This window comes from Orcinus orca, chromosome 11, assembly GCF_937001465.1.
Source record: "Orcinus orca chromosome 11, mOrcOrc1.1, whole genome shotgun sequence".
Taxonomy (NCBI): domain Eukaryota; kingdom Metazoa; phylum Chordata; class Mammalia; order Artiodactyla; family Delphinidae; genus Orcinus; species Orcinus orca.
This window is the reverse complement of record NC_064569.1, coordinates 2,159,385-2,173,164: the sequence shown is the minus strand read 5'-3', so window position 1 is coordinate 2,173,164 and position 13,780 is coordinate 2,159,385. Positions and strand designations below refer to the sequence as shown.

At 44.4% G+C, this 13,780-nt stretch overlaps 1 pseudogene; it reads left to right on the top strand.

Annotated features, from left to right (window-relative positions):
* The first annotated feature begins 2,529 nt into the window (after window positions 1-2,529).
* On the top strand, window positions 2,530-3,004 carry LOC101289182 (10 kDa heat shock protein, mitochondrial-like; annotated as a pseudogene).
* The last annotated feature ends 10,776 nt before the right edge of the window (window positions 3,005-13,780 follow it).

Genomic DNA, 13,780 nt, shown 5'->3' with positions numbered 1-13,780 from the left:
TCCATCACTTAGGGGCTTCCCTGGCAGTACAGTGGTTAGGACTCCATACTCTCACTGCTGAGGCCTCGGTTCAATCCCTGGTCATGGAACAAAGATCCCGCAAGCCAGAAAAAAAAATCCATCACCTCATAGAGGCTTTTTTTTTTTTAAATAAATTTGTAAATTTAAATTTTTATTTATTTTTGGCTGCGTTGGGTCTTCGTAGCTGCATGCGGGCTTTCTCTAGTTGCGGCGAGCGGGGGCTACTCTTCATTGTGGTGCACGGGCTTCTCATTGTGGTGGCTTCTCTTGTTGTGGAGCACAGGCTCTAGGCACATGGGCTTCAGTAGTTGTAGCACGTGGGCTTAGTAGTTGTAGCTCGTGGGCTCTAGAGCGCAGGCTCAGCAGTTGTGGCACACAGGCTTAGTTGCTTCACAGCATGTGGGATCTTCCCAGACCAAGGCTCGAACCCGTGTCCCCCTGCATTGGCAGGTGGATTCTTAACCAATGTGCCACCAGGGAAGTCCTCTGACAGTCATCTTGAAGTTGGTCATTGGTGGTCTGACCAGCGTCATCTTGATTGTTTTATGTACAATTAATCTTCAGTTCCAGGGTCGGTTTGTTTCCATTTCTTTGAGGCCAGTTCTTGGAATTGTGGCAGCTTAGGTCATGGCTACAGTCTAGTCATCATGTAGTTCACTTCTTCCACCTGGCGAGGGTATCAGTATCTACAAGACAGCTCACAGGATATGGCTCACATTATGATCTCTAGCCCTTGAGGAGGAACTAAAGGTCCTTGACTATGCTTACTGACTAAACATTTATTATTTGGTCTCCTTTGACTGTTTTCCTTTGTTTCTGCATTTTCTCACGTCTCCAGTTGAACTTATTCTTTGGCTAAAGTTTTTCCACAGACAGAAGGCAGGCTCAGGCCATGGGAGACAAGGACCACAGGGTCCTGCTCCCTTTCAATACTATGTGTTGTTCACAGACATATATATGTATGCCTGTGAAAATATACAAAATTACTGAAAGGAATAACAAATTAGTGGCAGTGCTCAGCTCTGGGGAGAGAAGGAAGGGAATAGGATTGTCTGTGAATGTCACAGAATGTTTCAACTTTATCTGTAACATTTTACTTCTTTTACATAAGGGAAAAAAAGAAACAGCAAAGATTAGTTTTTATCAGCTCTGGGTGGTGGGAACTTTTCATATTACACTCTGACTTCTCTGTATTTTTTCCAAAACCGTCATACAGATCAGCGAGCATGAGATGAAATCTTTTGTGTAAAAAAGCACCCGTGTGCTTGCTCCCCGTGAACCGTCTCTGGGCAGCTGCGGAGGGGACCAGGAAGCAGGGTCAGTGTGGGACGTGAATTTTCACTGCACGTTCTTACTGTATATATATTTAACTATTTGAACATACTGCTTAAAAATGATAATTATAAAGAGAAAGCAGGGCTTCCCTGGTGGCGCAGTGGTTAAGAATTCACCTGCCAATGCAGGGGACACAGGTTCGAGCCCTGGGCCGGGAAGATCCCACATGCTGCGGAGCAACTAAGCCCATGCGCCACAACTACTGAGCCTGCGTTCTAGAGCCCACAAGCCACAACTACTGAACCCGCGTGCCATAACTACTGAGCCCGCGTGCCGCAACTATTGAGCTTGTGCTCTAGAGCCCGCGAGCTACGACTACTGAGCCCATGTGCCACAACTACTGAAGCCCACGCACCTAGAGCCTGTGAGCCACAACTACTGAGCCCGCGTGCCACAGCTACTGAGCCCGCGCTCCTAGAGCCCCTGCTCTGCAACAAGAGAAGCCACTGCAATGAGAAGCCCGCGCACCACAACGAAGAGTAGCCCCCGCTCGCCACAACTAGAGAAAGCCTGCGCGCAGCAATGAAGACCCAATGCAGCCAAAAATAAATAAATAAATTTATTTTAAAAATAATAATAATAAAAAAAATAAAGAACAAGCAAACAAAAAGCATGTTTTAAGAGCCTGTTTTACTTGGAGAGGAAGGTGAGCACAGGCCTGCCCTCTAGATCATGAGGCCTCATGTTCCTGGAGAAAGAAAGGACTTCTGTGGGTTCTCGGAGACTTTGCCCAAGCAGGCAGGGGTTGCACACCCTCCAACCTCACCCCTGCAGTGCGGACCGTACTGAGACTGGTGAGCAGCTGGGTTTTTTGTTTTTTTAATTAAAAAAATTTTTTCTTTTATATTTTGGCCGCACCGTGTGGCATGGGAGATCTTAGTTCCCTGACCAGGGATCAAACCCATGACCCCTTCAGTGGAAGCGCAGTGTCCTAACCACTGGACCACCAGGGAATTCCCGTGAGCAGCTATTAACACGCCAGTTATGTAGTGGATGGGCAGGAAAAAACACTGAAAAATGTCCACTATGGCAAAGGTAAGTATATTTTAGGGTGGTGAAAGAGAAGCCCCTTGGCCAGGCAAACATTCAGATGGTTGTCCTGTTCTCAACATCAGAGTCCTCAGCAAGAAAACAAAACCAGAGTTCACGTGGCAGGGGGGTCGGACTGCGGATCTCTCCTTTGCGGCGGCGGCGGCCAGAGAGCGAGGGTACGAAGTGTTGCAACCCGAGTCATGGCAGGACAGGCATTTAGAAAGTTTCTTCCCCTTTGACCGAGTATTAGTTGAAAGAAGTGCAGCCGAAATTGTAACCAAAGGAGGCATTATGCTTCCAGAAAAATCACAAGGGAAAGTATTGCAAGCAACGGTAGTAGCTGTTGGATCCGGCTCTAAAGGAAAGGGTGGAGGGATTCAACCAGTTAGTGTGAAAGTTGGAGATAAAGTTCTTCTCCCAGAATATGAAGGCACCAAAGTAGTTCTAGACGACAAGGATGATTCCTTATCTAGAGACGGTGACATTCTTGGAAAATACGTCGACTAAAATTAGTCACTATTGAAATGGCATCACGGGAAGCTGCCACTGAAGTTCTGAAATCTTTCATCGTGTAAATAATTTCTGTGTTTCTTTTATAATAAAGTAATGATATCCAGACTAATGATATTCAGTGTCTCTGAAATTTAGTTTCTCTGTATTGATTTAAACATTCCCAAATAAAGGTATATAAATGAAAAAAAACAAAAATAAACCTTCCAATCGATGGAAAACAAACTAGAATCTAACAACAAACATGGAGGAACCTTGAAGCTATTGTGCTGAGGGGGGAAAGAAGTCCGTCACAGCGGGACAGATGCTGTGGGATTCCACTTCTACAAGGCCCCCAAAAGAGAGCCACAGAGACAGGAAGTAGGGTGGTGGGTGCCCGGGGCTGGGGGAGGGGCAGGGGAAGCTGGTGTTTAATGCGGACAGTTTCAGTTGGAGAAGATGAAAAAATTCTGGAGGCGGATGATGGTGACGGTTGCACAACAGTGTGAATGTTCTTAATGCCACTGAGCTGTGCACTTAAAAAATGGTTAAAATGGTAAATGTTATCTTATTTGAGCACAATTTTTTAAAAAGTTGCCCATCCAGCTGATGGACTTTCAAAGGTGCAGCGTGTAACCCGTCTTGTACTGCCTCACGATCTTTAACCAAACCAGCTTATATTTTTTTCCTACAAATTTCCTGACAAGAGTGTGAAATACAACTTTGACATTTATATAGAAATATATATATACACACACACACAAATGTATGTTACTATGACACATAAATAACCTAACATGTAAAATAAACAAAACAACAAAACCAAACTAAAAACAGCAAGCAGCACTCAAGTGACAAAGGCAGTGAGTCTTCACCAGACTCCCTCCCACGGGGTGGAAACATCCCAACAGCCCACCTGTTTTCCGGGCCCAGAGCAGAGCTGCAGCTGAAAGCCCTTCCCCCCACGTGCGTCCCCACAAGCTGCCCTTGCTCCGGGGCAGGTGGATGGTGTCCCACTGCTCTGTGGCCTTTCCACCAGCGCCCAGCTGGCTTGCTTTCCAAGGACGGTGTCATAGTCTGTGTGCACAAGCCTATCTGCAGCTTCGGGCTTTAGGACGAGTCCTGATCTTTGGACGTGGAGCAGAACTGGGGCAGAGGGAGTCTGGTGTCTGGAAGAGATACCGCGGTCGGTCGCCTGACGCCAGCCCTACCCTGGTTTTGTAACTTTCTGCAGCGATGGCCCAACCCTGATGGACTCAGTGTTCATCAGAACATTTTGCTCTGTTTTCGCTTTTGAAATAACCGTCTGGGTGGGAGCCAGGTGGCTGTGGCTTGTCACCCCACACTGCCTCCACCAATGAGAGGGCCCCTGGGGGTGCCCGCTGGGGCCTGCCCTCTGGACCCGGAGCCTCCCACTTGGTGCCATGGGGTCAGCACAGGCCTGATGATGTGGAAACATCACTGCCCTCAGACTCAGAGCAGGGAGAAATGGAAACACCTGATACTGCTTGGGAAACAGTTAAGCTTGTTCTCATCCGGCTGACCCTTGTCCTCAGAGACCTTTTCCTTCAGTTGCAGTTTATTTGGCTACCGCATAGAAGCTGGGGAAAATAGACAATACTAACGATTTCAATCCTCAACACTTTTTTTTTTTTTTGTGGTACGCGGGCCTCTCACTGTTGTGGCCTCTCCCGTTGCGGAGCACAGGCTCCGGACGCGCAGGCTCAGCGGCCATGGCTCACGGGCCCAGCCACTCCGCGGCATGTGGGATCTTCCCGGACCGGGGCACGAACCCGTGTCCCCTGCATCGGCAGGCGGACTCCCAACCACTGCGCCACCAGGGAAGCCCTCGACATGTTTTTGTTTTAGTTTTTTGTATCAAATGATCTCTAATAATTTGTCAGAAACATCCCAAGCTTTGGTTGGGATACTGCCCTTGCCCAGACCAAAGAACCCGTCGACACAGCTTGTTTTTTCTGTGTCAGGAAAAGCAGGGCTCATTCTACAGTCTCACATTATCTCCAAAACTCAGGCTGGAAAGGACATTTGGCCACTTCCACATCTCCCACACTCCAATCTGACCCTCTTTCTGGAAGAACATGGACAAGCAGGTGCTAACATCACATCCCTTTCTGAGGGCGGAGAATCTGAGGGCAGAGGAGAACCAGCTCCCGGGAGCGAGAGTTAAACAAGACAGAAGGGGTGCCGGCCCCTTGACGGGACCTTGCTTGGAGGCAGAGGGGTCTTCACCTTGGAAGTGCCGTGTCATCACCTTCTCTTCACTGGCTTTCGGCTCTGAGTGTCTGCCCTCGTGTCACTGCGGGCAGCTGTCTGCTCGGCCCCTCAGGCTGGCACCCTCTCCCCCATTCACTCTCCTGTTTTCACCCTCCCTCCTCACATCAGCAGTACACGTCTTACAAAACTAGTCAATGGAGGAAATTCCCTGGCGGTCCAGTGTTCAGACTCTGTGCTTCCATTGCAGGGGGCACGGGTTCAATCCTTGGTCGGGGAAAAAAGATCCTGCAAGTGTGGCCAAAACAAAACAAAACAAAACAAAAAATTAGTCAATGGAGGAAACCCCAAGGATTTATTCATCGATTCACCGTATATATTCTGAGCATAAAATTTAAAAATCACTAAATTAAAATCACTAAATTTAGTAAAATTTAAAAATCACTAAATTAATGGAAGTTTGGACTTCCATTAATTGAAGAGATGACGTCATTTATTTTTTATTTGTTAAATTTAATTTTTATTTTATATTAGAGTATAGTTGATTTACAATGTTGTGTTCGTTTCAGGTGTACAGCAAAGTGATGCAGTTATACATATACACGTATCCGTTCTCTTTCAGATTCCTTTCCCATATAGGTTATTACCGAATACTGAGGAGCGTTCCCTGTGCTATACAGTTGCTGTTTATCTACTTTATATATAGTAGTGTGTGTATGTTAATCCCAAACTCCTAATGTATCCCTCCCCTGCCCCGTTTCCCTGAAGAGATGACAAAATTTACATCTCACTTGAAAAAACTACTCATTTAGTTTTCTCACTTTGACAGTGTTGTATTTTCTTCTTTCCATATGAAGCTGGTATGTTACCTGATGTACTCCACGGGGGTAGTGTTCTGAGTCATGAGTCCATGATGGCCACTACACGTGGTGCCTGGTGAAAAGTCCACTTGGTATCTGGCTGTGCCCTCGCCCACAAAGCTGCACCTCTCAAACAGAAGCCACTCCTACTATGACACTGTTAATATTGTAAATATAAAAAATGCACACAAGAGAAACATTTCTCCTTAATTCATGACATTAGCTTTGAGGTTACTTCAAACAGAATGCTCCTTTCTAACTTACCCTGAATTCCATGCTGGCGTTAAATTCATGAGGACAGAAAAGCTGAACACGTGCATCAATTTGTCAGAATCTAGAGATGGGAGAATGCAGAGCACACATGGTGGGTATCCTTCCGTGGAGCTCGCGTGCAGCCCCCATAAAACCCACGTCTTAGCGGGATTGTTTACACAATACAGATGATATCAGGCCAAAATTTTAGATTGCTCTGCAGACCCCATAATTCTTCTTAAAATATATAGAGGTGTAAAATCTTCAGAAATGTATGATATTTTAATAATTTAAGCACAGATAATAACATATAAAACACAAACAACATAACCACCACCGCTAGTCTCACACCCTAGATTTATAATGGTTATGCTCTTGCTACATGCGCATCATCTGTTTTTCCTCCAAGGAAATAAAACATTGTGAATGTCGCTAAAAATCCCTTTAACAAGGGCTCTCAGTCCTATTCTCTTTCTCTCTCCATTCTACAAGCTGGTACGTTTTTCTTTTTAACTCCAGTCAATGCCGTTTTACACCTCATGTTGTTTTGCAGCTCGGTGTTAGTCCCCCGTGTTTTTGAGATCTGTGCGCACTGTTCTGCCTGGATACAGCTTATCCTTACAATACGTAGTATTGCAACGTATGCACACACGCATATATAGATCCATTCCCCCACCGGTGCCTTGTTTGGTCGTTTCCAGTCCTGTTTTTTTTTTTTTTTTTAAGTTTTTATTGGAGTATAATTGCTTTACAATGTTGTGTTAGTTTCTGCTGTACAATGAAGTGAATCAGCTATATGTATACATATATCCCCTCCCTCTTGGACCTCCCTCCCTCCTCCCCCATCCCATCCATCTAGGTCACCACAGAGCACTGAGCTGAACTCCCTGTGCGATACAGCAGGTTCCCATTAGCTATCTATTTTACACATGGTAGTGTATTTATGTCAATCCCAATCTCCCACTTCATCCCACCCTCCCCTTCCCCCCGCCCTGTGTCCACATGTCTGTTTTCTACGTCTACATCTCTATTCCTGCCCTACAAATAGGTTCATCTGTAACATTTTCTAGGTTCCACATATATGCATTAATGTACAATATTTCTTTTTCTCTTTCTGTCTAACTTCACCCTGTCCGACAGACTCTAGGTCCATCCACATCTCTACAAATGACCCAATTTTGTTCCTTTTTATGGCTGAGTAATATTCCATTGTATACATGTACCCCCTCTTCTTTATCCATTGATCTATCGTTGGACATTTATGTTGTTTCTAGGTCCTGGCTATTGTAAATAGTGCTGCAGTGAACATTGTAGTACACGTATCCTTTTACATTATGGTTTTCTCAGGGTATAATCCCAATAGTGGGATTGCTGGGTCATATGGTAGTTCTATTTTTAGTTTTTTAAGGAACCTCCATACTGTTCTCCATAGTGGCTGTATCAATTTACATTCCCACCAACAGTGCAAAAGGGTTCCCTTTTCTCCACACCGTCTCCAGCATTTATTGTTTGTAGATTTTTTGATGATGGCCATTCTGACTGGTGTGAGGTGATACCTCACTGTAGTTTTGTTTGTTTGTTTTTTAATTTAGTTTATTTTTATTTATTTTTGGCTGTGTTGGGTCTTTATTGCTGTGTGTGGGCTTTCTCTAGCTGCGGAGAGTGGGGACTACTCTTTGTTGCAGTGCGTGGGCTACTCATTGCAGTGGCTTTTGCTGTGGAGCATGGGCTCTAGAGCGCAGGTTCAACAGTTGCGGTGCACGGGCTTAGTTGCTCCGTGGCATGTGGGATCTTCCCAGACCAGGGCTCGAACCCGTGTGCTCTGCATTGGCAGGCGGATTCTTAACCACTGTGCCACCAGGGAAGTCCCTCATTGTAGTTTGGATTTGCATTTCTCTAATAATTAGTGATGTTGAGCATCTTTTCATGTGCCTCTTGGCCATCTGTATGTCTTCTTTGGTGAAATGTCTATTTAGGTTTTCCATCCATTTTTTAATTGGGTTGTTTGTTTTTTTGATATTGAGCTCCATGAGCTGCTTGTATATTTTGGAGATTAATCCTTTGTCCATTGTTTCATTTGCAAATATTTTCTCCCATTGTGAAGGTTGTCTTTTCGTCTTGTTTATGGTTTCCTTCGCTGTGCAAAAGCTTTTAAGTTTAATTAGGTCCCATTTGTTTATTTTTGTTTCTATTTCCATTATTCTAGGAGGTGGGTCAAAAAAGATCTTGCTGTGGTTTACGTCAAAGAGTGTTTTTCCTATGTTTTCCTCTAAGAGTTTTATAGTGTCTACATTAAGGTCTTTAATCCATTTGGAGTTTATTTTTGTGTATGGTGTTAGGTAGTGCTCTAATTTCACTCTTTTACGTGTAGCTGTCCAGTTTTCCCAGCACGACTTATTGAAGAGGCTGTCTTTTCTCCATTGTATGTTCTTGCCTCCTTTGTCATAAATTAGGTGACCATGTGCATGGGTTTATCTCTGGGCTTTCTATCCTGTTCCATTGATCTATATTTCTGTTTTTGTGCCAGTACCATATTGTCTTGATTACTGTAACTTTGTAGTATAGTTTGAAGTCGGGGAGCCTGATTCCTCCAGCTCCGTTTTTCTTTCTCATGATTGCTTTGGCTATCTGATGTCTTTTGTGTTTCCATACAAATTGTAAAATTGTTTTGTTCTAATTCTGTGAAGAATGCCATTGGTAGTTTGATAGGAATTGCATTGAATCTGTAGATTGCTTTGTGTAGTATAGTCATTTTCACAGTATTGAATCTTCCAATCCAAGAACATGGTATATTTCTCCATCTGTTTATGTCATCTTTGATGCACATATCATATTTATATATCCATTCCTCTACTGATGCATTGTTTGGTTGTTTCCAGTCCTCTTGCCGATACAAAGGCTGGTCCATGAACATTGCTGTACAAGTTTTCCAGTGCACCATGCAGTATCTTGTTACTCAGCATCCCTCCCCTCCTCCTGAAAAATACAAGCACCTTAGCATCCTTTAAGTCTATACACACCACCCTCTCTTACATGCTACTTTGTGAGGTACTTTAGTTCCACTTTTTAATATATATTCATCATCAATATAATATACAGTTATACAGTGAATGCATATTTAGATTTATTTAAAGTTTTACCTATTTCTGGGAATTCCCTGATGGTCTAGTGGTTAGGGCTTCACACTCTCACTGACAAGGGCCCGGGTTCAATCCCTGGTTGGGGAACTAAGATCCCATGAGCTGCCACATAGCCAAAAGAACAACCAACCAACCAAAAAAAAATCAAATAAAGTTTTACCTGTTTCTTTGGTTACGATTCTTTCTATCTTTCTATTTTTTTTTGGAGGGGTCATTTATTTATTTAGTTTTGTGTATATTCACATATATGTGTGTGAGAAATAGATCATATAGGTAAAATACATAAAAACATGCACATACTACAGTATTTATGTATGAATAATATGATGTCTGAGATACACTTCAAGATAGTCTGGGAGGGGAGGAAGTGGCTGAAGGCATAGATGAAATAAAGTTGGTTGTATACTGGTAATTATTAAAGCTGGGTCTGGATACAGGGAGCTTATACCATTTGCTCTATTTTTGTACACAATTAAAAATTTTCATGTATGTTAAAGAATTGAGAAAAAAAGAAAAGGCACCATACTGGCAGCAGAGGTCCTTTCCCCCCTCCCCAAGCTCACCCAGCATTGATTTAGCTCTGTCACTTTCTGCAAGTCACTTCCCTCCTCTGGGCCTCAGTTTCCTTCTCTTTAAAACGATCGAGTTGGATCCTATGATATTTAAGACCCCTTCCTGCTTTGACATGGTAAGAGATAGCACAGGGCTTCTCTGTTGTTGCTGTTTCTGCTTTTCATTGAGATATAATGCACATGCCACATAGTTCACCATTTTAAGGTGCACAGTTCAGTGGTTCTCAGTCTGTTCACAAGGCTGTGCAACCATCTTCACCAGCTAATTATAGAACGTGTCCATCACCCCAAAGAGGAATCTGATACCAGCTGGCAGTCACTCTCTGTTCTCTTACCCCACGCCCTGGCGTCCACTGAGCTGTAATACTTTCTGTCTCTGTGGGCTCACCTATCCTGGGCCTTTCACATAAACGGGACTGTAGCATGTGCGGCCTTTCATGACCTACTTCTTTCACTTGGTGTAATGTTTTCAGGTGCACCCATGCTGTAGCATTTATTAGCACTTAATCTCTTTTTAATTCGTTTGGAAGGTAATCTGGGCAGCAGTTTATGGAATGGTTTGGATTGTGGTGAGATTGGTGGCAGGGAGACCAATTAGCAACTTGTTGCAGGAGCCCAAGAGGAAGGTGCCCCTTAATAGGGGTGAGGTCTGATAAAGGCTCAGAGCTGCTGAAATGACCAGAGCGTAGCTGTAGTTATTAACCAAATTGAGGCCAAGAGAAGATGCCCATGTAGGCATATGACAGCATTCTCTAGAGCTAAGTTGCTTCCCAATGGAGTGGCATTATGAACTCTTAGATGTGCTGTTTATGGACTGTCTGCTCGTCAGCCTGTCACTCAGGAACCCTCCCCTCCTCCTGAAAACTACAAGCACCTTAGCATCCTTTAAGTCTGTACACACCACCCTATCTTGCATGCTAGTTTGTGAGGTACTTTAGTTCCACTTTTTTATATATAGCCGTCATCAATATAATATACAGTATACAGTGAATGCGTATCTAGATTTATGCATTCACTAGATAAATATTTTTTCACTGTATATTTTTTAATTGTATATTTCAGAGTTCTCCTGTGATTGCACCCAGGCTTGAAAAGCACGTGTCCGCATGGTTTGGAGAATGGTTTTTAAAACAGGGAAAGTAGAGTATAACAGAGAGATCCAGAGCTCTACAGAGTACAAAGAGCTGTCCTTAGCATCAGCCCAGTTCCAGGGGGATTTCCTGTTGTCTGCTTCTGTTGTCAACAAGATCTTCTAAAATCATTGCTCTGGACTTTCCATCTCCAGATTTTCTAGAGGGCCAGTTTAATCACTGGTCCCTCCTGGGTCATATATCCAGTTGGCACGGTGGTAACCCAGCTGGGTTTGCACTTGCTTTCAACATTACCCTGGCATGTTCTCAGGTTATTTTCATCCATGTCCTGTGTGTGAGTTCCCCTTTCCCAAATTGTTGTGGATTGGATTATAGCTTCTTTCTTAATGGGCTAAATTTAAAGGAACACCAGCCAGTTAGAGGTGCCACATTGCTTATTTAATTGAAGAGTGAACTGAAAGACAGTAGGACTAGGAAGATAAGAAGTTTGTTGGAGGGGCTTCCCTGGTGACGCAGTGGTTAAGAACCCACCTGCCAATGCAGGGGACATGGGTTCTATCCCTCATCCGGGAAGATCCCACATGCTGCGGAGCAACAAAGCCCGTGTGCTACAACTACTGAGCCTGTGCTCTAGAGCCCTCGAGCCGCAACTACTGAAGCCCGTGCGCCTAGAGCCTGTGCTCCGCAATAAGAGAAGCCATCGCAGTGAGAAGCCTGCGCACTGCAATGAAGAGTAGCCCCCGCTTGCTGCAACTAGAGAAAGCCCGCGCACAGCAACGAAGACCCAACGCAGCCAAAAAAACCCTAAATGGCAAATATTAAAAAAAAAAAATTAGCCAGTTCTTGGGCTTGGTGATGTGGTGCGAGTGTAAGGCTCACAGTTTGACTCTTGCTCTGAGTCTACCCTTCACAGAGCCATTAGCTTTTAAACAATCCTTTTGTCTTTTGGTAGCGGTAACCATTTTACACTTTTAAGCAACTAGTGCCTGGAGCAGGCTTTCGTAACCTGGGATTGAGTCGTAAAGTTCAACGTGAGGTCTTGGACGAGCAGGGACAGTCATCTGGCAATTTGCAAATATGTGTGTGTGTATTTAGTTTTCTGCGGGTTATAGATTCTCAAAGGAGTCTATAACGCCAAAAATGTTAAGAGCAACTCTGTTTACCTTGCTTCATTAAGTTCTCTGCATAGTGCCCTTTGCTACATAGTCTGCTGGTTAAGTGCTTGGGTAATATAGTCATAGCCCCTGCGTCTGAATCCTGGCTCTGCTATTTAATAGCTGTGTGACCTTAAACAAGTCACCGAAACTCTCTGTGCCTCAATTTCTTCATCTGTAAAATGGAGATAGCAATAGTACTCTGTCATGAGGTTGTGCTGAGGATTACATGAGCATGTACATAACTCAGAAAATGCTCAGCACATGGTAAATATTCTATATATATATTAGCTATTGTTACTATAATTATTTTATTTATTTTATTTATTTATTTTTTTGCGGTACGTGGGCCTCTCACTGCTGTGGCCTCTCCCGTTGTGGAGCACAGGCTCCGGACGCGCAGGCTCAGCGGCCATAGCTCACGGGCCCAGGCGCTCCGCGGCGTGTGGGATCTTCCCGGACCGGGGCACAAACCCGTGTCCCCTGCATCGGCAGGCAGACTCTCAACCATTGCGCCACCAGGGAAGCCATTACTATAATTATTACATAGACGTGTCACTGATGATAATGATGGTGAAAATCGCGATGACTGATACCTTCCTGGAGCCACTTGAGTTGAATGAGAAGGTACAGCCACAAGAAATGCCGAATAAACAGCTGACTCTTCCGCATGAAGCTAACACAGCTTTTCCCTTGACGGCCAGCCAGACTCTTAAGCCTGGGCAACCTGACTTGACTGTGGAGATGAGTGTGTTCAATTATAATGGCAACTAAAGTGGAAAAAGCAACTTGGTTTTTAGACTTAACTAAAATGTATACTGATTCTATTTTTCAGGCTGGGATGGAACTGACTCATGGCTACGGTTCTGGTTTCTCACCCCGTGGAATGAGCACTGTTGATGCTCCACCAGTGATAAACGACGGATGGGGAAACGTGAACTTTTGATGAGCTGTCCTAAAGCGCCTCTCTTCCGGTCCTCCCACAAAATGCTGTGACAATCTAACATTTTCTTTAAGCCCACACCACCAGCCGCTGACGTCAACGGCTAAACGGGTTCGTGGAATTAGATTAGATTAGAATTTGTTCCAAAGGTCTTTAACCTTGTCCAGCTTTCAGTGACCGAAGTTTTCTTTAGAGAGCTGAATTTCAGGGACTTCCCTGGTGGTCCAGCAGCTAAGACTCGCACTTCCACTGCAGGGGGCATGGGTTCCATCCCTGGTCGGGGAGCTAAGATCTCGCGTGCCGCACGGTGCGGCCAAAAAAAAAAAAAGGAGAGTTGAATTTCAGGGTTACCTATTTACCTTTGTTGGGCCGAATTGGCCTTCCCCCAAATGCTTGAGAGCGATATTTTCCCCAGGTATTATTTTTGAGGCCTCTACTTTTTTTCTTTATCCCTTCCTTGCACGAGTAATTCCCAATCCCGGCCACAACCCCTCTAACGATGGCTGCATCTCTCCCTGAGCTCTCCCTTTGGAAACAAACACTCAGGGAAACCCTGATCCTAGAGTGTCAAGTAGAAATTGTGCAAAGTGATTTTATTCGGTTGCTGGCTGTCCATCACACCTAAAGTCCAATAGATCTACAGATAAATGCCTGAATAC